The sequence below is a fragment of the Vanessa tameamea genome, chromosome Z (assembly GCF_037043105.1).
Source record: "Vanessa tameamea isolate UH-Manoa-2023 chromosome Z, ilVanTame1 primary haplotype, whole genome shotgun sequence".
NCBI lineage: Eukaryota > Metazoa > Arthropoda > Insecta > Lepidoptera > Nymphalidae > Vanessa > Vanessa tameamea.
Genome location: NC_087341.1, coordinates 3,905,920 through 3,930,673, shown reverse-complemented (window position 1 = coordinate 3,930,673; position 24,754 = coordinate 3,905,920). Strand labels below are relative to the sequence as shown.

The following is a 24,754-nucleotide window of genomic DNA, read 5'->3' as shown; positions in this document are numbered from 1 at the left end:
TATAAAGTGACAAACGAGTTCGCTTTATAAACATAAATTAATATTTTTCATTATGTACGAATAACAAAAAAGCTTATGACCTATTAATAAAAAACGCATTTAAGCCTTTATTAATTCTAAGCTGCTGTCCTTCGTGTAGCCGAAATAAAAGTCGCATATAAATAGTTTCATTTCTACCCAATTAGCTCTTTATTGATTCTGTATTAGATTCGAAGACGAACAATATTATAGAATAATTTTAGATACAGGATATACTTTAAAATCCCCATCGATAATATATATTTAAAGGAACTGACATGAACGTGAAGCTCAATCATTATAAGAAGCTTCGTCTGAAGAGACTAACAGATATCACCTGTAACACAAAATGTGTTTGCTTTGCACATTGACAATTTAAAAAAGACAGTTAAAACAAAAAAGTATATTTGTGAGTATTTCAATTTACTATGACACGAAGTTGAGAGCTCATTTATTTAAATTAGTATTTTTATTTATAATTTCTACGGGTATAAATATAGCTGAGTGGATTGCTAATCTCTTCGGACGAAACCCTTCGTATTATAATTATTATAATTGAACTTCACGTACAGGTAAGCTAATTTAATGATCAATTACATTCGAGAGTTGTGATTAGGAGATATTACGTACATATGTTGAAAGCAGTTTGAAACATCAGAATAAACATAAACACTTCAAGTTACATTCGAGAGTTTAATTAATATTTTAATTTAACTATCTAACTTCAAGTAAGTAATTATTATTTCTGAATTTTCACCATAATCAATCTTGTAAAAAATATTATATTATTTAGAACATTGTCTTTGTAAAAAACTATTAATTGTCAAACCAAATCAGTTGTAACTATTTTCACCAACCATTCTAGAGATCAGAAAAATTATACCATTTCTTCAAGCACGAATCATACTGCCTGACAGAAGCTTTCCGAAGAAGAAGATAACGGGTATTTGTACTCAGCAATAATAAATACTTATTATTCTTGTTGCATCATCTTAAATATTTTTTCTTAATTTTTTAGAATCATTGTGATGGGGGATCGCTATGTCAAATGGTTTCATTTTGTTTTCACCTATCTTTCAGATATCTTGTGATGGATTTCGATATTTGATTTTCCGTGAAAAGTTTTCTTATAATTTTCTAAATAATAACAATATATAATTCAAATAAATAAAAAAAAAACAAGTATAAACTAGATTTGCAAATTATAAAATGTTACTAAATCTACCTGTGTATCTACCATAGCATCTAACGAAGACCTCGATCGGATGTCACGGGTGTGACGCCGGTGGCAACGTTGGTGGCGGAGATCGAAACTGTCCTCGCAAAGATTTCACGAGCTGATTTGTTGAGCGCACTGCCTCATTTTTGGTGTCTCTTTTTAAACGGTGACTCGGGGGTGAGGCTTACCAGTTAAATAAAAGTTAAATGTTTTATTATTATTTTATTATACAACTACTGAGTTCAAACCCACAATAGTTATAAATCAGAAAAAAAAATTTGGATTATTTTCTGTTTTATATAATTTGTTCGTTTATTTCTCTTTGAATATTATTATTAATAAGTTTACAACGTGTCTACTTACATTGTATTTTATATCATACAAAATACCCTCAAAACATTTTTTTTAATGTTTGGTTTATTTAACTTAAAATCTGCTTATCTTAAGGAATAAGAACTAATATAATACGATGTAGACAACTAATTTCGCTCTTTTATACTCCTAGTCACTCAGTAACCTTCAACCATTGACGTGCGATCTGTAAGGACACAAAGACGACGAGGGAGAGGTTGCCTAAATTTAGTACGTTCAAGTTTTGTATCGAGTAAGGCGAGTGTAATGTTTAAGTTAACGACATCGAATTCGGTAAATTGCATCGATTAGAGCGGCCTGTTCGGTTAAAAGTTCTCTATGGTCTTAAAATTCCATGTCGATAAACTGAACAACATTTCAGTAGAATAAATGAAAATAATAGAATATGCCCACTTTTTCATTTACTTATTTGTACACGTTTCACTTATTAATACCTACTCTAAAAACTGTATTGGAGCATCTATAGCCTATTCCAATGGAAGTAGGAAAAAAGATTAACAAACCTTAGATTTACGCATTTCATGCGATTTGCTAATAACACAGCGATATTGTGCGCTACTAAGAGTCTATGGTTATTATATCTTTATTTATAATACAACAGCAATTGACCACTTATTTCTACTTTAATTTTAATTCCAAATTTCCGATATCAGATTCGTCGAAGTTAGTACAAATACATAGTGATTTTCATAGATTAATCAAGCTCTCGACTAATTATATTGCGTCAATTTGCGGTCAAATGTTGTTTGTGTGGCTTTTTTCCTGTTATGGTTGTAATAGAGTATATACGGAATGAGCTCCAAAAATTGTTCAAAAGAAGAAAGAAGACCTTCAACTAGCAGTGAATAAGACACTGAAAATGTTTTACAAATATTAGTACCTTGAGATTGTGAACTTTTTGATTTCAATTTAGTACAACAGTATTTCTATCTATTGTGGGCTATGAATATGGAGGATTATAAATTATGACAAAAAAATTACGATATTGTTTATTTATTTAAGCATGCTTTAGATAACTAGTAAATCACAACTCAATACAAAACAATTCTCGTTAAAATAAGTGGTTGCCGGCTGTATTTCCGTCCGCATCAAGTGATATTTTCTCTGCTCCTCAAACAATTCCATAACTAATTTTATTACACGACTAAAATCTACTAAAATCAAGGTACAGTAAAATAGTTCCGATATAATTTAAGAGATGATTGGGTAGTTAAATAATATTTGATCTAAAACATCGACATCAACTTATTCGAAAAATAAACAATCCTTAAAAAAACAGCTTTATTTATACATCAAACTACGTAGTTAACCAATTTATTTATTTCTTCCTATATCTCGTGTTGACGGCGATTATAAATATTTGAACACTGGTACCGGTAAATTAAAAAAAGTAAACGTTGTAAACTTCGGCAGAACATCAGTTTCGTTTCATTCCGATTAGCATTGCCGAATTGAAATATTTTTGCTGTAACGATACACGAAAGATGTAAAATGAACAAAAAATGAACCGCCTGATTCCACCTTAAGTTCACTCTTATGTTCACAGAATGAATACAAGCTTGTAAGTTCAATTACGACGACACACTCATATGGGTCAAATAAATCATTAATTTCAAATAAGACAATTAACACGCTAAACGATTTACGAGTCATATAAAGAGAGTCAAATTGATAAACTATATTTTATAATTCAAATGATCGAACCAATTGGATGTGTCATTATTTACAAAAAATATTTAGGATATCGCTACGTTCATTCATTCATTTTATAACAGGTCAAGTAACGTAGTCAATTTGATTGACACAGAAATTACCGTGTAATGGGGGCTTCGTGAGTCGATTTAATCTAATGTCAATCATATTCCGTGAATCGTTCATCAATCGATATTAATATTGAAGATGGGCTTTTAATGACAATTGTAACTTTAGTATTTATTTTGAAATATTTACAATATATTTTTACTAATATTATCAATGATTTGGTTTGAACGCGCTGAGCTATCTAGCAGGACGATCTGTAAAGTCTTCTAGCTAGTTAGGTAGTTTTTTTACGGAGAAAGGTTACACTATAATATAAAGCTAAATCGCGCAAAACAGCTTTTATTTAATATGTACATATATATATAAATGAATGTATATACATATATATATATATATATATATATACATTTTCTATATCCATTGGTCAAGTCATAGTTTGCAAACGATCTATTTCATCTTTTGTTTTAATACTTTCTAAAATATTCTTTTGGAAAGAAAAATTGTGAAAAATGTGCAGAAAAAAATAGTTTATAATGTATAAGCAGCATATTGTATATCAAAAAGCATTACGAGAACAATATATTTTGATTTTTTTTTTTAATATTAGTTCGAATTTAATATTCATTGCTAAGACAGAACTACTTCTGTCGGGTCAAGGGTCAATATTCGTCTTTCGGACGTCGTTGAGAGAGGTTGTGTTTCTTACTGCGATAAGATTGTTCGAATTGATGAAGTTAATAAGCATTTTGTTATCGTTTGTTGGTTCTTTGTTATTGTTTTGTTATGTCTAATGCGACACATCTGGTCATTTTTGCTTCGATAATGGCCTTTTGTTTCGCCTAATGAGTTGTTTTGTTTGTTCGGATTAGGTCTTTATAGATTTCAGGAGGCGGCTCGCCTAGCTGAGGTCGGAGTGTCGCTCACAGTGGATTAAATCGGGATGCTGGGCTTGAGGGTCTCTGTAACTAAAACAGAGGCCCTCCTATTCCACGGTCCACGCCGAGGTCCCCCTCGAGGAGCGTCTATCACCGTCCATTGGACGGTGATTAAGGTGCAGGCCCAGATGAGGTATCTGGGCCTCATCCTGGACGGAAGATGGAGCTTCGGGCAGCATTTTGTCCAAGTCAGCCCGAAGCTCATCAACTCTGCTGCGGCCTTAGGTCGCCTTCTACCCAGCGTAGGAGGGCCAGAAACACCTTGCCGGCGTTTATACGCTGGCATGGTGCGCTCTATGGCATTATACGGTGCACCCATTTGGGTGGACTCGCTCGCCGCTCGTAACAAGGCTCTTCTGCGGAGATCGTAGAGGGTCATAGCGGTAAGAGAGATACGGAGTTTCCGTACGCCGTACGGTGTCGTGGACGGCGGCGACACTTCTTGCGAGCGATCCGCCCTGGGAACTACAGGCGGAAGTGCTTGCGGAAGTGTACCGGTTTCGGGTGGAAGCAAGGTCAAGCGGCGATTGTCCAGGACAGGTGGAGGTCCTGGGGTCCCCCTCGGCAGGCCTGGCGACAGTGGAGGCTATCCGTCCCCACTTGAGTCGCTGGGTGGAACGATGACACGGCATACTCTCATTCAGGCTGACGCAGGTGCTTACCGGGCACGGCTGCTTCGGTAGGTATCTGAGAGGCGAGAGATGACATCCTCCTGCCACGAGTGCAGCGCACCTTCGGACACGGCCCGCCACACCCTGATTGAATGTTCCGCATGGGGGCCTCAGCGCCATTCCCTGGCGTCCATTGTAGGTGGAGACCTCTCGCTGCCGAGCGTGATAAACGCTATGATTAACAGCGAGAGATGCTGGAAGGAAATGGTCTCTGTACCCCGAGAACCCCCTAGGAATTGGAGTCCCACAGAGTTGGGCCTACCGTCAGGACGTCACGGTAGTATGCGCAAGCGATCCCGTGACGTCTCCCAAAAAGACGGAGTGCGTACCGTTGGTTTTTTAGTGGGTATTCCGGCGCCTTCAGCGCCGGCGAGCCACACGTACCCCCCACAACATGTGGGGGAAACGCGTTATGCGTTTTTCCAGCGTAAAAAAAAAAGGGTCAATATATATATTGATTCGAAATCCTTTTAGATTGTTTGAACATCTTTTAGGATTATTGACTTACATTGATTACATGTAAATATAAAAAATAGTAAAATTGTCTATGTAATTGAATTTAAATTAAAATTGAAAATAATCAAAGATAGTGAGATTTAGACAATTACTAATGTTTATAATGTTAGATTAAGTTTTTTGAAAGTTGGCCTATTTTCCAGTCCGCCTACCTCTTCTATAAACTCATTTCATCATACTCAGGGTATGTTTCTTTTTTTTTAGAGTTTTTATTAAAACTATATAATTTAAGTCACAGCTCTAAAATTTTTATTAACCTTTTATTAACATTAAGTGAGATATTTGCACTAGAACTACGTTTAAACTTCGCAAGTTCGCAACGCTTGCTTTTACCGAGAACTCAATATAAGCCTTAGGTCACATGTTTTTCAAATGATCGTTACGTTTTTTGGATATAAAAAGGATTTATTTTATAATATAAAATATTTAATGTTTATGGTAAAAATATATTATGTATTAATAATAATTCGTAATATCCCAATAAGGGGCAAAGTCCTCCTTTCTTTTGAGGTTGAAGATTTGACAGTGGTGTGTGATGTGCTACCACATCATTCTTGTACTGGCTGGTGTTCGTGTGCACAAGTGGCATTTACGAGAATTTTATCCGACCAAATAGGTTTACATTTATAATTATGTAATTTATTACGGAACAAGATAAAAAATATATAGAAAATAGACATATTAGAGATATGAAAATTCTAATTTACATTAATCTTAACAAAGCAACAGGATATGAGAAAATATTGGATATAATATTCTAGGATTATTTTCTACGATTTTCATATATGTAACACGTATTCAGAGATAATAATAATAGTAAACAAATTAAAATGCATTACACGTGAAATCAGTGAAACTATTTTTCGTTAAAAACGTAACATTCAAACTAATTTAAACGTCAAACACAAAGTTGATAGCAAAAGTATTAAATCGAAAACATTATAGTAATTTTAAGTTTATTTTTAAACAAAATAAAAAAAAAACACAAAACAATCCAAAAGAAATATTTAATTGCATTAAAGATGAAATTGTTTTATCGGCACTTTAATTCTAGTGAGTACATCAGCATAAAAAAAACGCCTAATTAAAAACATCGAATCTTCTACATTATAAGAACGTTAAACTCACTTAATACTTCCACTGAGGTATAATACTTAACTTATCTTATAAACTAACTACAGAGTGCGTATTTTACCGCTCGTGTGACCGCAGAGTGAAAACACAAACGTTTAATGTCACGACCGGCTCCCTCGCAATTATATGACATTGTAGCGTCGAGGCAATTCCTATTGGATTAAGACAGCGTTTCTCAAACTCTCTTTCTTTAACTCGGTTATTTTTATTCTCTCCTTATAAGATTTTTCCACTATATTGCATAAGTACATATTTTATATGTATTAATAAGGTCACTAAAGCACACTTAAATGTGCATTATGTGCACTTGCACACACACAAAGCACAATGGTCACTCCGTGGTTTATCCGTGGTGAGGCTTATAATGAGATGAAAAAATATCTATTTTAAAAAAAATTGGTATTTTATTTTAAACGCCCGTTGTCTGGTCGACAACCATTTGAGAAACTAGACTAATATGAAGAATAACAGTCTCATGCATTCGGTAACGACCGTTGGAATGTATAAAATATTTGTACTAAATAAACATTTGAAAGGTAAGCAACAATAAATGAAATAATTACTTGTTTATATTAGATTATTTATATAACTAGACAGAGTGTTGCACTAGAAAAGAACTAAAAGAATCGAGCTACCTTAAATATCTTGGCATAAGTGACTGCTACGCTTGACACTTACCAAACGTCATAATACTTTACTAGTGTGCGTGTGCGTGTGCGTGTCCGTGAGCGATATCCAACATATAGCAACATTTTTTTCGTTGCGTTCTCAGCTTTGACAGTCTATCTGGACATACAAATATTCAAAGTTGTTTATGTAGATCTGTTCACTCGCGAAGGCGCGTTCTACCACGTTAAATTGAAACTTCAACAAATACAGCCTAATTTGTATATTTTTTTCAAAAAAGAGCATAATGTCGTTCTAATAAAATATTCAAATTAATTTGTTTTTTTATTATTACTTTTAGTACTAAAATATGTTATAGGTAGTATTTACAATATGGGTATATTTATAAATAACAGTAACAGCCAGTAAATTTCCCACTGCTGAGCTAAGGCAGGCCTTATAAAATGTAATGGGCTAAGGCCTCCTCTCCATTTTGAGGAGAAGGTTTAGACTGCCGTTAAAAGAAACAGTTGTGAACCCTTTGTTTGGCTTTTATTTTTTGGTGAAAAAATCGCAAAAAAACAAGAGACTATACACTTTTTGATATTAACTTTATGATATAACGTATCAAATAAGAGAAAAAAGGATATTAAGAAGATTTAATTTTTTAACATAACTATGAACTACATTAAAAACTGTGTAAAAGGTTTGCTTTAACTCCAACGAATTTCCAATCAAATTGTGAAGATAATCTAGCTAACGTTTTTATGTGCCATTGTGCGTACTTGTGCAAACCAGTTTGCGCAGTTAAGCGTAATATAGTCAACTTGCAGATGCACGACTTAAATGAGTTGTTATTGCTTAACAAATAAAATATTTAAATTGTTTAGCCATCGTATAGATCTATTCACTCACGAAGGGTTTTTTTTTCTAACAAAATAATCTTTACAAATATAATCAAATTTGTACTGTGTGCATAATTTCAACTGTCTTTACTCTTAGTCGTCTCACGCACGCTATCTTGTAAGCACGAAGGTCACTCACTCGTATTCATTTAATGTGGAGAGCCGTGCCTTCGTGATTGAATACATCTATACGTTCCGTATTACTCGCGCTGTTGGGTCAACCTTATTGTGAACTATAAAATTATAATCATTAGTTGTCACAATGTCTGCGCCACAGTAATAATTCAACGCTGTAAATTAACGCTGATGGGCGAGCGTTCGCGCTTTTAAATAGGTTATCACATGTAAACTGATAATTATTGATCCTATATATTAACGAAGTTACGTTTGCTTCGATTTATATTTTTTTACAGTAATATTAAGGTTATTTTAACTATCTTGACGGAACAAAGAAATAATTTGAAATATTTTCAGTTATTTCCGTTAGTAGTACAGAAAATACTACTAATTTTTGTTAATAGCACAAAATCCACTGGTGACACGAGGGCTGGTAAATTTGCCCAGAGGAACGGAAATATTCTTGCCGCCATACCACGCGGACATTATGTGTAATTATTAAATGTGTATTATATGTATATAATTAAGAGCTTAATATAAATAAAAAAGATAATACAATATATATTATCTTGATTACACTTATATTTTTACCTTTTATGTTATAACTCTGCAACGTGTAAGTTTCTGTTAAAGCGACACTAAAAGGTAATGTCAGAAAATACTTCTCTTGTCTGAACGTGATTTTTCTTTACATAAATAGTAAATTACACTCACTTAGAATCATTCACAACCACACTTAGACTTCCGTATATCCGATATATGTACATAAAATCAGAAAATTAAACGGATTAAAAACTTTTTTGCAGCTCCTCTCGCCATGTCACTTAATGCTTTTTGGAAACAAATTACGACATTTATCATAACAAAAATCAATGGGCATTGAGTATGATTCGCGTAACAAAGCGTAAATATAATGAGTTTTGCGCAATGATACGCATATTTTAAATTATAACTTTATAGTCAAATCACTGGTGTTAATTAATAATTCTCTATCTTTACTAATATTATAAATACGTAAGTAACTCTGTCTCTTTGTCTGTCACGGCAAACCATCGATCAAGATTTTATGAAATTCAATATAAAGCGACCTTAAATCTCAAGGAACGTCATGGGCTACTTTTTTATACCTAAAACCTGTTTTTTTTGTTTTACGAGGAGGAAATGCATTTACGCATGATCTAAGTGCCCCGTGCCAGGGCACGCTGATGCTAAAACCATCCTCGGGTTTCCACCATGCCGCAGAGTGGTGAGGCCACGAGATCGCCAAAGGCATGCAACTGCGATCCCACCAGCGGCAGCCGCCGTAAGGCGGCTGAATATTCATGGAAAGCGCGCCTAGTGCGCGCCTTCCCCCTCATCCTCCACGTGGGAATGTGGCGAACTCCCCCGAGTCCGCCACTGGAGGCTGGGCGTCAACGAAGCTGACGCCCTGCGGCGAATAAGATGGTAGGCTCCGCCGCTGACCGCCGGTGTAAAACACCTGGGAGGCTCGAGTAGCGAGCCCTCCCACTCTCTCCTAGCCAACGAGGCCGCTCACATGGTCTGCCCTGACGCCGATCAGGGACGTACCAGGAGCAGCCCGGTGGCATCCCTTCCGCCAGTCTTAGCCGTGGCCGACAAGCAAGCTCAAGCCGGCCCCGTTGCCCAGGGTACACCACGAGGAGGTGACTGACATGTACCCCTTATACCTAAAACCTAACCTAATTAACCCCGACCTAAAACTAGACCGAATCCGCGGGCGGGCGTGCTAGATTCTTACGATCCTTCGTGAAAATGAAAACAAAAATATTACTTACACCGAATAGGTAGTAACTTCTCATTTATTTTAAAATATTCTGCATTAATTTAAATAAACAACGTATGCAAAGCTACCATGCTCACAATATAAATATGTGGATTAAATTTCTGACTATTCCGTGGAATTTAAATTTCCGATACAACTGGTCCAGCGAATTAGCTATGAAGATTTAACGAAAATCAATTCTGAATCTACTTTGTCAAGGCGTGCAAACACTGCTGATATATACACTGTACATATATATTTTTTATATATTTATAGCTCGAAATATAAATTATCATAAAAGTCACTAATTCATTTTGGACTCAACGAACGTTTTCTATTAAATATCGCTAGCATTGATGACTCATTTCACGGGGCTAATGTTTGTACTATAGGTAAGTATTTATAATTTTGATTTGTATATATATACCTATAACCTCAATGGAAATAGTTCTTACGTCTACGTCCATTAATCCATAATTATAATACGATATAATAAATATATTTTGTGACATGCTCGCGTCCGATAAAATACCCAACACGGAAACTGCATCAACACGAATATTATAAAAGCGAAATTAATGGCCAAACCAATGACACCGAATTTGATGAAATTTGATAAGAAGGAAGCTTGAACAGCAAGGAAGGACAGCTTAGTTTTTATGTCTATAACACCTGACGACCAACCCCTAAAACGCGAGCGAAGCCGCTTGTAACAACTATTAATGATAACTAAATAAATAAACATACGTCTTTCTTTACAAATATTTCTCAAGGCCAGTTATCGAACTTGCACTATAACCAAGTGTAAAATAAAACGATAATTACTTTCAGTACTAATTAGCTACATCTAAACCTGCAACCCTTGACCGGCAAAGCAGAAACATAACTTAAAACAAGGATTAAACACAATTTTGAAGAGTTTGCTGTGATCCTTAACTGTTTACTCAAATATGTTACGTACATGGTTAGCTTAAAGTTTATTTTACATTGTATTCGATATCTTCAGAGAACGCAGGGCAAGAGGAGATAAAAAGTAAATCCTTCAGGTATTGTTTAGGAGGGATAAATACAAGATGAGTGTTTTATGTAGAACGATAATAAAGCGCTTTGTGATATTTTTCTAGTTTAGTAATTCGAGATAAAAAATAATAAATGATGTCCGTCAAGACAATTAACCTTAAGAAAATAATAGTTCTTCATAATTCAAAATTCATTTCGAGAATATCAAAACAAATATAAAAAAATAATAGATTTCGAGCTGACATTTGCAAACATTAAAATAACTCTATAAAAAAATGGTACCTATTTACTGCACTAATCGTAAGACCAAATAAGGATTTAAGGAGTAGGTATTCCGCAACAACTATCACTTGGTGCTACAATAGTTATGCTAGGGTTATCTTAGCTAGAATCTTAAAGCAAGATCTGGTTCCAGATCCTCTAACATTTCATGCGCCTTATTTTTGCTTACAATTACCAATCTCGCGAGAGTGAGAATACTCCCTATTTCGGACTTAAAACAGTACATTGTGAAATGAACTTCAAAACTTTTTCTTATTAAAAGGAGAGAACCTTAGCACAGCTGTTACAGACTATAAAAGATCTCATTATGACATATTGTTCTATTATATTAACTAGTACTATATTACCTCGGTTACAAAATCACTTGACTCGAGATAGTTAAGTAAAACTTATGGTGAGTTGTTACTGGTTATCGCCGCGGCGAGTTTTATCAAGCATCACTTGACGTCTACTGGTAGATATAATTGTTAATTTAACTGTTGCTAATAAAATAACAGTTGAAACAGTCGAATATGTCTAAACATTTTCTTAAATCGCTTGAAACTAAAATCAATTACAACGGAATAAGGACATAGCAACAACAGAAACAAAACAAAACAAATAAATATAAAACGGATCCTCGTTATTTGCCGTTTCACGACAAGAAATATGGAACAAATACAAACATTAATTCTTCAAACTATCTTTATATTGTATACGATAGTAGTTTATATCTTCTATTTTAATATTAGAGAACCTAATTAGCATGACAGGCAGGAACTACAGTTTCTGCATATTTATTTTCCATTTTCCAAGTTATTAAAGACTGATCAATTTATAGAACGAATACAAATAAATATCGGTATTTACAAAATACGGTTCTTCTTAAATACATCATAAATTATATACACAGATTTCTAGGAAACTATTTATTGTTTTTATTTATCAATCGTTTGTTTACCTTCCTATACTTACAAAATGTATATTTATATTGATTGTATTAAAAATAGCGGTCGCCAATTGGTCGAAATTCGACCATAATTCATTGCTAATAAAATATGAAATACTTTGAGTCGAAAGTTACGTAGGAAAAATGAGGCTCAAACGGACGGTACCTTGTCACTACAACAATAAAAAAATTAAAATGTAAAAAAAAATGTCATTGGTTTCATCTTTGACACGACGTGTGTTGTCATTGGCAGTATGAACGTAAACTATGAACGTTTCATATTAAATATTATGTAGATAAACGTCTATACATATGATGTGTTAAGCGTACTGTAGTGTGTGTAATGTTTTTTTTTAATTATTTTTATGTATTTTTAATACGTATTTTATAAAAATATTAGCTTTCTGCACTCCTCCTCATAAACTTTAATAGTGCCAAGTTTCATACACCGTCCCCGTCTTTTGGTAAAAAGGGGTACAAAGCTATTACTTCACGTATTAATATATAGATAAGCTAGGAAGGCTTTAATTTATAAAATATAAAATTACTCTTTAACAAATCCATACAGCACCGCCAAAAGACTCACAACAATCACATTATATTCATATAAAAATGTACTGTATCGATCTACATAAGGACAATACTGAAGAAAATTGGATAATATTGTAAAATTATAATTTTAACACGAAAGTAGACGTTTTTAGCTCCTAAAGGCTCTTCTTCTGCAGACACCGCAGAAATCGTCACGAGAGTGATTCGAGGTTATCGTACGGTGTCGTCGATAGGGGATGAGTTACAGGACTCACTTGAGTCGCTGGACAAGAAAAGGTCACTGATCTTTAACCCAAAGCAGATGGTTCCCGAGCATGGATGTTTTAGTAAATAACTTGCAACCATAATCGGTGCAGACCTCTCGCTGCCGAGCGAGGTAAATGTCAGGTACCTGGTGAAGGTGGTTTCCTTCTACGAGACCCCCTCCATCTATTCATTGACACTTATAGCGGAGGTAGAAAGAGTGCATATCACCAATGTTGATTAATTAAGCAGGCGCTTACGTAGTATTAGCCTAGGCAAACTCACGCCGCTGGTTGTATCGATTATTTATTCATCACAATTATTTGCGGTTTTGGGATTTGTTAAAATACAATTATAAAATTTAACATAACCCTATTATAATAATAAAATAACTCATTAAATAAACGAATGAATTGTTTTATAAGTGCACGAAATAAATATTGCAATATAATTTATTTCGTGTAATTAAAATCAACGGAATAAGTTTACCGGTTATTCGGCAGCCATGCTCTATAAATTTGTTTTGCTGTGTTTTGCTTTCAATGGTAAATGAGCCAGTGTATTTAAAATCACAAGAAATATAACATCTTCTATACTGTGCTTTTCCAGTGGACGCATTTATGCCGTAATGAGTGATTTGTATTTTTTACAGTCCTCGCAAGTCAAGTCTAGAAGCATCTCGTCAAATCTGTAATTAAAAATAAATGTCCTAAGGACTTTCTATCTCAATATAGTATAAAACAAAGTCGCTTCCCGTGTGCGCTTAGCTTTTTTCAACCTACGTAACGTAATGCAATTTTTATTAATAAACAGAGTGACTCAAGGGAAAGGTTTATGTGTATAATACATACTATTATTGCTAGTATAGCGGACGTGTAAATTATATTATCGGTCTTAAGGAAATACACTTTACTGTATGTAAATAACCAATAAAATTAACAAACAATTAAAATAAACTAATAATTATCGGCACAAGAGCGGACGCCATAATTATTTTCGCGCACGTACCCAGTCGACTCTCTCAAACGTCCGTGTGAAAACGTGGGAAAACTTGAATTCTAGTCTATTAGAAAATATATTAAGGTAAATATTAACAAATGCCTTTGACGGACAGCTCTACGAAACTGAAACTAAACATGTCAATTGTTTAGATAGCACACATCGATCCTATTCTAAATAAAAAATTGGAAATTTTACTAGTTTTAAAAACGAATGAAAAAAATACAAAACCATCAGTGGTTTTATATACTAGTGGGTCTCCCGCGAAACTTTGCGTTTGTTCAAAAGATTTTTAAGGAATTTCGAAACCTATAACAGGTTTTATTTTGATTTAATCTCGTAAACTGCATGTCAGTCGTGTACATCTGGCGCCAATATTATGAAACCTTACTTAAATGTAAATTTTAATGTAATTTTAGTCTAATTTTAATGTATACATTCGTTCAGTTAGAATTGGAATAGGTCGAAAACAATTTACTTTAATTTTGCTTAAGTTTTTAATTTTTTTTCTTACTGCTCTGTAACTGGCCAGTAAGTTCTTTCCGCTTTCTAAAATTAATTATTTGTAAAATTGTAACAATTTAGTAAATTGCAATCAAGAATCCTGTTTAATTTTGGGCATATCTACGGCTACAGCTATTCAAAATGAGACCATAACCGATTTTTTATGTGCAGCTATCGTCCCAAAGTCACTGGAACAAACATCAGCTTACGCTAAAAATATAAGATAACCATTATTTAAAACAAGATGATCAATCACAAATTTATAATATTTTCGAGTTTTAGTTTCTTATTTCGTTCTTTTAAATTTTAAGAATTATACATGTCTAAATTTACATATATTAATTGTTATTTAATTTCGTAATTTGTAATCCCTCAGGATTACATACCCTAAGAGCTTGTGCCCTACGGCATTAGCCGCGTTCAAATTGGATTATATTTGCCCATTTTTCTTTAGCCAAAGTGTAAAGTTATGGGTCTATGAGCTATCCCCGTGCGTGTGAGGGATGAGGAAGAGGGCACGTGTTAAGTACTCTGTCCATTTGTCATGATTATTAGTTAAGACGTTAATGCGTAATAAACAAACTTACTTTCGCATTTATAACAATAGAATAATCTTTCTCGCTAAACGAATTATCAAACGCAAAAAGATGTTTCATTGAAGACAAATAGTTCCTGATATTAGCGTGTAAATTCTTAGCTTTATAACATAAATAGATACTACTTTCTGTGATTCATTCCTATTTGGAAAATATTTATTTTTGTTGCGTATATATTCTTCTATCTTCCACGTTTTTCAGACACTATCATCCACCGTATTTCCGAGCTCAGTATCAACTATAGACAACTTGTACGCGAGGATTGTACGCGTATCTTTTATTTACAACGACAAATATTCCACCCAAACCCATGTTAGTGCAAACCGGTTAGATCGAGTAATGTTTGTGATTTTAAATTTTTATCCTCTTTGTTGAAGTTTTCGCGTGATGGATTCTCGGCCATGAATAATTCAGTTTTTTTTGTTTTGTCCTGAAATATAACACCGTTCGATATTGTCGCTAATAAGGATCAATTTCTGGAAAGCAATGACATATGGCAAAATTGAGGAAAATATTGAATTTTTATACAATATGTGTAACGTACATTCATAGGATTGTACCTTGTTCGAAATGATGCTCAATTGTATTTATTCAACAGACGCCCGCCGCGCTTTCTTTTATACATGAATAGATTTTATTATTATTTGTTATTATATGTCTTACAATATAGTATTTTAAATATCAAATATTTGATACTTTTAGGCGGATGGGAAAATGGGCCATCTTTAGTCATTGGTCATTAAAAGCAGGTAATGACCGGTCACGGCTGTTTTAGAGAATACCTATGTAAGATCGGACGCGAAGCGACCACGAATTGTCACCACTGTGACGTGGACCAGGATTACACCGGAGGCGTGCCGCGCGTGGAACGCAGAGTGACAAATAATGGTCTACAAGGTTGGATGTGAATCGACAGAGAGTACCGTCGATATTCTGGTATACTAGTCGTCCTGGACACCGGCGAGTCCCACATACCCCCCCCACTTCACTTCACGTGTAATGCGTTTTTCCAGCGAAAAAAAAGAAGGCCATAAGCTCGTAATACAATATAAAGCTTCAAAACTTTCAATATCTTTGTATAATTTTTGTAAAATGAGTAAACATGCACGTTAAATACAGCGGTGCTTGTTCATTACATGTCAAGTAATAAATTTATTAATTTGAAAAAATAACACAACCCAGGACTTTCGCCCTATGGATAGATTTTTGGTTCTCTAAATATATTTCGTATACCTAATACTGCATCATTACTATATGATTAAATTATTGACTAACAATCATAACAAGCGCAATAGGAATTTGTTCTATGCTATGCTGCGTCCTTTTCTATTGCACTGAACGGTACGCTCAATGTTTCTCTAACGTACAGCTATGCTTGTTCTGATTTTGAAATATTAAAGCCTGGCAATAAAAGAAAATGGACGAATATTCGGGGACTGTATAATACTATTACGTTTGCATTCAAATTATCTTAATTTTAATATGCATTTCAGTTATAAAACAGACGGTGCATTCATTTGTATCTGCTTGCTCGATGGTTTTGTTTCCTATTAAGTTCACTCGGTAAACCAGAGAGTGAAATATGAACCACAACATTTTTAAATTAATGATAGCCATGAACATGTTTTAGTATATAATACAGTCGAGATTATTTTCTTTAAACATAATATCTGCACCAGCGTCTGCCTACCAGGTGAAAGGTATGTTTTATCAAACCAGACCATATATAATTTGTTATCTCACATAGCACCAATAACAATATAAGCGGATATTTGAGTTATCTAAACAATGTTATGGTTTATCATTGTATTAATATTACGAAGAATTTATAAATAAACAATTGTTTTGCTCTAACATACATTGACATGGGAATTGAGGCCTACCTAACAAGTCAAGACCTAGTAAATGCAAAAAAAATTACAATATCTCACAAAATATCCCAATCCGGGGTACCATAGGGATCGTATTTGCGCCGTTACAGTTTTCAGTTATCGGTATCGCATAAACTGCAAATACTCCTTACGATTGTCGTGAATATCTTTTTTCATCAAGTAGTTAGGCATACTCATATGGAAGCTTTAGCTTTTTGAATTCGTTTAAGATTCTAATCTATTTAGACCGCACAGAGAAAGAGTAACTATAATACGGGATTAATGTACTATGCGAACCGTCAGACGGTGGAAGCAGTAGATAGAACAAAAACCAAAACGAATAACCCATGGGTAATACAGTATTTTTGTGGTGACTTTCGTCACTTAGATGTTACACCACCAGAATGTTATGGAACTGATGTGGGCTGATGAGGTTAAAACCTTTTTAAAGAGTTCCAGTAGCGTTATATCATCTGTAATTGAAATAAATATACGAGCGTGAATCGTAGGTAATGAAAATTTACAAGATTTATCGGATTTGTTACTACATAATGGTAAAGGTCGAGTCGAGATGGCCCAGTGGTTAGAACGCGTGCATCTTAACCGATGATTTCGGGTTCAAACCCAGGCAGGCACCTCTGATTTTTCATGTGCTTAATTTGTGTTTATAATTTATCTCGTGCTCGGCGGTGAAGGAAAACATCGTGAGGAAACCTGCATGTGTCTAATTTCAACGAAATTCTGCCACATGTGTATTCCACCAACCCGCATTAGAGCAGCGTGGTGGAATATGCTCCATACCTTCTCCTCAACGGGAGAGGAGGCCTTAGCCCAGCAGTGGGAAATTTACAGGCTGATTATGTTATTATGTAATGGTAAAGATACATATCTACAGGAACGAGCTGTACAGTTTCAATGATGCAAGACCTCATGTTATCTGATTATCTGAAAACTGAAGTTGAAGAAGAGGCTTTGTGAAAGAGTTATTTTGACCTTACGGAGCGACTAATCCGCCACAAAAAGACATTGACATTATGCAATTCGTTACAGGGGATAATATAGAGTATATCTCGATCAACGAGTTGGGGAACAGGTTGATTCTACTAACTACCCATTTTAATTTTTGAATCTCTGAGCGCCTACCAGCTCATAAAATTAATTCGAAAATCGCTACATCTATAATACATCTCCTAAGAATTTCTTCCTCCAAAACTATGTAGCGGTACCAGATTAAAAGTGATCTTTAACGGCGGCGCAGATGATTTTATGTTTATAAGCCGGTTCATTCTCATTCCAAAACACTTTTCGTTTATCAATAAAATCAAATCAAAATATTCTTTATTCAAGTAGGCTCATAATAGCACCTTTGAAACATCGTATCACAATGTTGAATTTAAAGCTACCACCGGTTCGGAAAGTTTTAATTAATAAATTAATCATTTTAATTACAGAGTATGGCAGGAAAGTACAATTAAATTTATACATATCCTGCCTATAAATCAATAAATACTTCCCCACGCTTTTTTATCTTTAATATAATCTTGTTTTCAAGTAGTATGCTTATTTACCAGTGTTTTTTTTTTTGACATGAACTTTAAATGTTTTAATACGCCATGTTAAAAATAACTGTGGTTTCTATTATAGAATCGAATGCCGTGCCCAAGGAAATGTGTATTAACTTAGCGAAGTCGGAAACTAAGTGTTATTAGTTTACCTTTCCTCCTCGTGTCTATACTATGATTGTCACCGATTCTTTCAAACAGATATGTATTATTGTGAAAATACGTAATATTGTTGTTAAAATATTGTGAAACAACTGTAAGTTTCGGTGATCTCATGAAAAGAATCAGTGAATTGAAATTTTTCACACCCTTCTGGTACTAATAAAAATATTAGATTGCAATAACAGCGTTAGTGCAAGGGATGAATAAAAAGTTGTTTTTAAAGTGTATTAATTTATTTTAACTATTTTTTATGCATTCCCGTAATCTTGAGATAGGACTTTTCTTTTGTAATATATTTTTTTAATAATAAATATATAAACTAGAATTTTTCATTTGTAACTTTTGCCTTGCTGTCATTAGTTACGAAACACGTTAGTTTGATTTGTAATTGACCGGCTTTTTAAATATTCAAAATGAAGATGGTCTATTTATAAGGCATCTTCAACTTCAATACAATTTAAGTAATTGTATTTTAATTCTTTAGTCTAGTTGATAAATTTTATAGGAAAACTCGAGTCTTAGCTTTACAAAATCGACACGAACTGTCCTCAATTCCCAACTACTTTATGTGTTCAGAGTCGTATTCCTCTTGACTACCACGTTTCTATTTCAACTTCGTTTACAGGAAAAATAAATAAAGTGCAAAACGTACATGCAACAAACACTGTTAGACTGAAAAATTGATTTAATTTAAAAGCATTGCATTATATGTTTATTTATGACATCAAATATTCGGTTATACTTTTAAATATATTCTATTTAGTGACTTTTTAAGCTGTCGAAATTTTAAATTGAACCGTGTTGTGCTGAAATTTGCCAACTCATAGAAACACTGTTCAAATTTATTAAGATTTAAAAGCTATGAAAAAATTTTATTAAATAAAAAAAAGTAATGTAGTAATTGACTATTGATGACGTAACATTACTACCAATACTGCTTTTAAAATAATTATAAAAAGTAATTAAAATGTTTCGTTCGTTTCGTTTCGTTCTTTGTTGTGTTGTGTGTAAATCTTAAAACTTTTATTAGTTTTAATGTTTCTAACATTTCCGAACAACACGGTCGCGAATTGACTACAAAATAAATAATTTCGTTACCTTATAATGTACTTTAGTTTCATTTAAATTGTGTTAGTAGTTAGTTTCAGTCAGGTATAGATATAAATAACTAACGATTCTTACAATAAATATTTAAAAAGCTTTTCTTTTTTTTTAAATATCTATATTAACTTTTAAACGGCTTTTCGTTTCATCTTCATTGCACACTAACTTATCGCTATTCAATATAATTGGAGATTGATTTTTAGCAGGTTGCTTGCCTGACGCTAATTGTCCTTGGGGATGATGGGTTATCCCCACGCACTTTTACCCCCAAAAAAACATGATATAATATGAGAATATATCCTAGATATATATATACTTAAAGCTTGTAATCAGATAATAGATGAAATTCCAAAAATCGAATATATTTGAAATTTCCCTTTAAACTAAAGTGATGATCAATTAACTGCCTGCGCCTGAATTACCAGATTCTTCCACTTGTTTTATATCTTTGTTATATTTCAGAACAGACAAACTCCATAAAAATACAGCTCTTATGTACATATACACTCGCAGTATAAGCTGGGCATGTGATTTGACGAGACGGGAAACTGTGCCCGTCGCCTTTTTAATTTTCCTTTTCCTCGTAAAATACAAGGGATTTTCCAGTTGCTGTTGTTTTGCAGTCCTTTTTTTCGAAACGGTTTATGATTGCATGTTATACGAGTACGTCTCTTATTTAACAAAAATATATAAAATCCTTTCAACTTTTATGGTAATGGATATTTTTATGAGTGAGAATTTTAGAACCTTTGTTTCTCATATATAAAACATAATATATACTTCATTCAGAATATATTTTTTATAAATACATGAATTCAATTAATATGATAATTGATTATAGAAATTAATTATGAAAATTATAGACACTGCACATCTGTACATTGGACAATGCGAGCTAGCTCGGCATCCGGCTCTAGACCATTGGCATTTGTAGTGTGTCGATTGTGCAAGATTTACAGTTTTTTTTTTTTATATGCCACATGTAGCAAGTTTGCGTCTATTGCTTGGGTTATATTAAATAACCTTACCCGCATGTCATAAATTGTAAACATTTTTTCTTTAATTGAAAATTAATTGATTAAAATATGCAACGTCGCATTCTAATTATAAAAATATGCAATAATATTTGCTATTGGATATAATTGTTATTCAACCATAGCAAATGTTACTAGAATCCGTGTTCACGAGTGATTTGAATTATTTTGCTTCTATAAGATTAGTTGATAACGTTAACAAAATAATTCTCGTTATTAACCCACGTTGTCCTAGTGGCGAACTAATAGGGTGGCAGAAGGGGCGGCTCCCCCCGGGCCTCCAGTCTTGTGGGGCTCTCAAATGCAATTTCTCCAGGAATCACTGAATGAATGAAATGCAAATAATCCACTCTTGTACCCCTACACTTACATACACTACATTCAATTTACGTCAAAAAATAAACTTTGGCTTTATTTAAAATATATTAAATTTCATTACGTTGATATTTAATAGTTTATTAGTGTGTACTGATATTTTCGCGAACGGATAAGACTTCTATACGCTTTTACAACGGGATCCCAGAAAGATTCGACAAATATATGTACAAAAATAAAAATTCAAAAAAATATTCCTGTATGTTTTCGTGATATTAGGACACCACCATATGGTTACACTCAGGCCAAAGAAATTTCCGTAACGCAATATCACAACGAATATTGTAACGTGATAGAATCAAATATTATAACAATAGTTCAGAAATCGTTGTCTTTACTGCGCATAGAAATATTTAGACCAGTGATTCCCAAAGTAGTCCAGGTGGACCCTCAGGGGTCCACGAGAGACTTGCTGGGGGTCTACGTAGCCATGTTAATGCAGGTCCACGAAAATTTTTCTGCTTTTGATAGTAAAGAGCAAAAATGTAAGCATCGTTTTTATATGGGCCTACCTACATTGTTTTAAGTACCTAACTAAGCAGATAATATTTTAATAAGGCAAGCGACTGTTACTTGTCCAAACTTGCGTATTAGATATTACGTACAATTTCGTGTACAGACTAGCAAAGCGCAATCCGCCCGACAGTGCTTAATGCTTGTTCAGACATGAACTTGATCAGCACTATAAATACTTGATGCCAAAGGCAAACTCATTTATTTGTTTCCGGAATTTCGAAAAAAAGGTGTAAGAAAATTTACGTCAGTGTTTGCTAGTGCCGGAGAAAAGTAAGTACCTACCTTTTTTTTGTTATAGTACTTAAGTATTTTGTTTACGTGTACTAGTCGGTTGATCACAACTGCTTGTATAGATAGGTAACTTAATAACTTACAGATATTTTAATTTTCCTCTTTCGATTTGAAGACAAACACAGCACGTTATATTCAATTATTTTTTCACGAGAGAAGCACTACCTCTCTAAAAATGCCGAATAAGCAATATTGCAGAGCAATTAATTTTGTACTTTTTCTTGCAAATAACTACTAATTTTATAAAACAATAATTTCACAATCATTTTAATCAAGAAGCATTATTATTGGCATATGTCCGATTCATTATGGAGGAAGAAATTCACGAAGAATTGCTATTTGCCAGAACTTTGGAGACTGACACTAAAGCCGAATCAATATTTAATGTCCTGAGTAATTTGTTTACGGAAAAATCGATTTCATTTACAAACATTATTTCAGTGACAACAGACGGAGCTCCTGCAATGGTCGGGCGATATCGTGGGTTTATAAGTCATCTCAAAAGAATTATATCAGGACTTACAGCTATTCATTTCCATTCTTCATTCATTCCACCGACAAAATCTTGTGGCAAAACATTTAAGTGACAGGTTGAACCAATCTCTTCATTTTGTAATAAAAGCTCTCAACAAAATCAGAAGCAATGCATTGAATACGCGTTTATTGGCTCAATTGTGCGACGAAAATGATGAAGACTTCCAACGACTGCTCTTACATATTGAAGTACGCTGGTTGTCGAAAGGTGATTTTACTCTGCTTTCGATTCCGTATTAGAGTTCCTAGAAAATACAGATTTAAAAGAAAACTTGATCAAATTCAAAGCAAACATTGCGTATTTGACAGATTTGTTTAAAAAATTTAATGATATTAACTTGCAGTTACAAGGTGACAGCCTGAATTTAATAAAAACAAAAGGGATAATTTCGGCTTTTCTTGGGAAATTGAAATTTATGAAGCAAAACATTAGTCGGCGCGAATTCTCTCAATTTCCAAACTTGTTGCAGGTAGAATATATTGATGAGGATATCCATACCTACAGTCAACATTTAAGTGCCCTGCATGATGACTTCAAAACCAGGTTTGAAGAGATGCTGACGATGGATATATCACCATGGATCATAAATCCATTTGATGAAACGGAAGTGGCCAATCTTGTATTACAAGAAGAGCTGCTCGAGCTAAGCACCAATGAGGAGCTGAAGGTGAAATTTAGAAAAGGCTACCAAACATTTTGCTGCAAGCAGAAATACCCGAATAATATCCTGGACTGTGGGAAATCGCAAGGAAATTTTTAATAGCTTTTCCCTCGTCATACCTTGTCGAAAGGAGTTTTAATACCGTTACAAACCTCTTAACAAAATAAAGGAGCAAATTAAACATCACTGAGCGAGGAGATTTGCGGTTATTGCTCACATAAATAAAGCCAAACATTGATCGCTGACATTCCATCAAATACATCCTTCCCATTAATTAAAATTATGACCTGAACCTATATTACCTTATTAATTTTTTCTTGTAATTCTATTCTTTTAATAAATAAAGTGTTATAAAATGTACTATTTTTCATTTTTATTTTACCTATCGGAATATAGGGTCAGAACTCAGAAGCGACACAATTTTTATTTTTTGGCGACTTTAAGAATGTGGTAGAAATATAACAGCAGGGGGTCCACGGAAACCAGTAAAATTTTGAAAGTGGTCCACGAGAAAAATAAGTTTGGGAACTACTGATTTACACATTGGAAAAAATACGAATTACGGTGTCACGAAATTTTTATTCGCATTCTATTGAATCATCATTATTTATCGTATGATATTAAGACCATGATACAAAAATATGTTTTTAATTACGTTATGTTCCTCTAACAAATATTATTAACGGAAAATTTTCACTCGAAAACAAGTTATCGAAGAATAACAAAGCAGAATTTAATTTCGAACGAGTCCGATACTTTCCCTGTAACTTCTTATTGTATAATCTCAATCTGAAAGTAACAAACTAGATCGCATCTAGTTTTATTTTTTTATTAAGTCAGGTAATAATATATCCGAGACAATTTTATTGCTAATCAAACACTTAACAAGTTACACAGAAATGTTTGTTAAACTTTAAAATGGGTTGACGATATTTAGGTATGTATAATACTTTTCAATAGAATTGGAAAAATAGATTTTTTTATTATAAGTATTTGAAACGGGATATTTACCATGTTTTTTATTCTTATTAGAGCTCGATATTTCGACATTATCTAGGGATGTCTTGTTCACGAGATTATTACCATAAGTAATAAAAATAACCATGTTAATTTAAAATGTTATATAGGTTTTTTTATCATTAATTAATATTTAGTACAAGTTACTTTGCAGTTTTATAAAACACAATGCTGGGTCCCCAGTAACTGTGGTAACTTACAAATTGTGTGTTACAGAAATTGAAGTGCTTTAATGACTAACATAGTAACAGAAAAATATCATATAGCGCAAAGTATCGTTAATCCTAACTTACCATAATAATTACTTGATCGATTTTCCCCCACTGAGAGTGTAAGACAGGCCTATGTTGTCAGCCTATGTCCTATTTTACTGAGAATTCATTGATAAACAGTTCAGTTCAGTTTTCAATTTTTTTTATTTGTAGTATAAGTATGAAGACAGGTAAATGGTCTACTTAATGGTTA

The 24,754-nt window shown here is 33.6% G+C and overlaps 1 protein-coding gene and 1 pseudogene across 1 annotated transcript in view; both read left to right on the top strand.

Moving 5' to 3' along the window:
- The window catches only part of LOC113404191 (acyl-coenzyme A thioesterase 13-like), a 216,125-nt gene that overhangs the window by 67,654 nt on the left and 123,717 nt on the right, over nucleotides 1–24,754 (top strand). The gene's annotated exons all lie outside the window — the stretch shown is intronic.
- LOC135194636 (SCAN domain-containing protein 3-like) lies at nucleotides 9,488–23,546 on the top strand (annotated as a pseudogene).